General features: G+C 35.7%; 2 long non-coding RNA genes across 2 annotated transcripts; one reads left to right on the top strand and one right to left on the bottom strand.

The window, feature by feature from the left end:
• Window positions 1–525: 525 nt before the first annotated feature.
• LOC106956623 (uncharacterized) lies at window positions 526–1334 on the bottom strand. The gene is made up of 2 exons (XR_001426800.1): window positions 961–1334; window positions 526–713 (listed from the first exon to the last, which is right to left on the bottom strand). It is a non-coding gene; the product is annotated as an uncharacterized LOC106956623 (long non-coding RNA).
• A 941-nt stretch (window positions 1335–2275) lies between these two features.
• Window positions 2276–2891, top strand: LOC106956624 (uncharacterized). Its single transcript, XR_001426801.1, has 2 exons — window positions 2276–2630; window positions 2768–2891. It is a non-coding gene; the product is annotated as an uncharacterized LOC106956624 (long non-coding RNA).
• Window positions 2892–2919: the final 28 nt, after the last annotated feature.

The raw sequence follows: 2919 nt of genomic DNA, 5'->3' as shown, positions 1-2919 counted from the left end.
GTTTCATTATAAAAAAAAACAACAAAAAACCCCCCCACAGATTTGTGACATTTTGTGCGTAACAGTCTTACATTGACAATGTTTTCCTCATTTCAGCATTTACTTACTCTACCTGTTTTACAGTTTGACTTTTAAAGGCCCCTAAGCTTGTGAAATACAAATACATAATACATGAGCTAAATCATATATTTTATTTTATCCCACAGAGATGAGAAACTTTCTAAATTCCACACAGATCTTTCATGAGATTTTTATGGCACGCAATCTTCATTTGTTCTATCTGATAAATGATAATCAATTTAAATATAAATTAGTGGAATGCAATTTATTCTTAAACTTGCAGAAGTAACAACACATTTTATTTGTCATTTTTAAAATTCAGATTGGCACCAAAATGTACAACTGAATACTTCACAGTTTTTCTTTTAAAAAAACTCAAGTTTATGGAAAATAGCTATAAATATAGTTCCATCAGTAGGACAAAATAGAATTATGTGCTGTATCATATGTATTTCTTTATGTTGCTTTTTTGCCAAATGCTTTTTCATTGTCCAAATGTCACTAAAAAGAAAATGTTTTCAGATGTTTTTAGTTCCTCAGAGATACTTTTTCTTCCTTTCACTGAGTTCGGAAGTGGTCAGACACTGGTCTCTATGTGAGGGGACATCTTAAAGCTCAGCATATGGGACAGCAGTCTGTGCTGGTGTTGGTACCTGACACAAACACAAATCCACGAAAGTTATCAGTGAAAATCAAGAGAATCAAAAAACATGGAAGTTAAAATGATGTCTGGCTCCACCAAGAGGCCAACAAGTGTTACTACATCTTTAAGCATCTGTGATAAACGTACTGAAAATATTAATGCAGTGTCGATACAGCACTTGTAAAGTTAAGTATTTTTCAAGATAATACCCCAGTGGCAACATAAAATCCTTTTTGTGAATAAAAACACCCACTCACTTGTTGATGACCCTTTGAATCTCTCTGTTTTCCTCCTCTCCGAGTTTGAGCAGAAACTGATCCAAGATGGGTAGCTCCAAGTTCAGATACTGAGCAACCTGAGCACAAGAAAGGGAACTTGGTGTTTTATGAATAATATGACTGACTTTCACTCAAACACAGCTTTCATATTTAATAAAATACAAAATATTCTACACTAATTGATACACCAAGAGTTAAACAAGGTATGCCAAATGCGGCTTTTGTTTCATCCACTTGGTCTATTTTTGGTAATTTTATCCTTGATTTTATTATGTATATTATTTATTACAGCCTTGCATTCTTAGATGCTATATATTAACTTACCAGAACATAGCTCCCATCAAAAGTTTTATTCTACTTAATTTTGTCACAATAGATGACAAAAGAAAACCAAAAAACATTTTAGATGGTTTCCCAGTGTTTCATCAAGATGCCACAACATGTCAATTCTTGGTCTTTGAGCCAAACAACCCACAACCTGCAAATGTGATCTCAACTACTAATGCAAAAGGTAAATCTGTGCCCCAAAGGGGGACTTTGATTAACTATTTCACAAGATTTGGACTGTCAGTAGAGTAGAAAATGTCCATTACTTTGTCCTAGAGAGAAGTTAAGACACATTTGTTTGCTCTTTAGAGTTAATAAATTTATATTTTGTCTAAAATTTCCGGTTCAGATTCCTTGGGTACATCTAGGAAATCTATTGACCAGAAAGGAAAATGCATGAATATCCTATCTTAGAGGGTTAATAAATTTTAGATCCCTCTTGAACTAATTGACAAAATGTAATCAATTTTCATAAAGGAAATCTATCAGTCATGAAGCAAGTTATTTTAAAAGAAAGATTGATATTAAAAAGTAATTGGCCACAACTGTAAGCACATAGTCGTGGAGATAAGCAGCAAAACGCGATTCCTACACACAAAAAACGCGTTTTTGCCACTTGTCTCCACGACCTTGTGCTTTCGGACAGTACCCATTGTTTATGTCATGGGAAAAATTTCTTGTTATAAGTAAAATAATCTGCCAATGGAACAAGTACTTTTTTGCCATTAATGATTTATTATTATTAGGAAGTAAACACAAGCCTATCTTGTTAAAAAGTTACTTCTAACTAACAAGTGTGCTAATATATTTGCACTAGAAACTAGACCAAAAATGCTTGGTAAGATTTTGTGTTTTTGCAGTGAGCAGCTCTCTCACAACCACAACAGACCGGTAGTTTTCACATCACTGCAGACGCCACACCAATCCACCTTTTGAGAGGTAAAAACAAAGTTCTTTGAATTACTATGCAAATCATTTTTTCCTCCATTGACTCACTGTGTACAGCAACAGGTCAACTACAATAAAAAGCTAATTGTAGGCACACCCCCACAGATGTGGCACTAACAGATGACATGCCCACATATTCAACATGAAGTTTCCTGAATAACTGCAGCAGGGAGACATCACCAGACACCCACTCTGCAGTTTGCCTCCAATGCTCACCAAGGCTGTTCCCAGGCAGTAAATGGGTGTGGTCTTCACTGACTGGTTGAACATACCAGAATGCTGACACACACAAACACACATTCACTCAGAGAACACAGATGCTGTTTCCCTCTTCCTCTGCTCCATTTCCCCCCAGCTGAAGCGGCATCTATAAGGTTGGTGGTGGACTTTTTACAGTTAGTAATCAATATCAATAACTTTTTTCTTCTGTTCTGTTGTATAGCCAGTGAACATTTTTAACAGTTTCTTTTATTTATGTTTCATTCTTTTAAAATGGACCTGGACTTATCAGAATCTTGCAAGCGTCCCGGGAACGTCTGTAGCTGACAAGTTGTTGGAAAGCAAATATGTCTCTGCCATTGTCCTTCCTGATATGTCTGTCAGTCTTCAACCTGTGTTTGGGAACTGGGCCTATGGAGGAACTCATTATACCCAGTAAGTAGA

The sequence above is a fragment of the Poecilia latipinna genome, unplaced genomic scaffold (assembly GCF_001443285.1).
Source record: "Poecilia latipinna isolate Pla-1442-1.1 unplaced genomic scaffold, P_latipinna-1.0 Scaffold834, whole genome shotgun sequence".
NCBI classification, from domain to species: Eukaryota; Metazoa; Chordata; class Actinopteri; order Cyprinodontiformes; family Poeciliidae; genus Poecilia; species Poecilia latipinna.
Note: the sequence above shows the minus strand (reverse complement) of the source record. Positions and strands in the feature narration are given on the sequence as shown.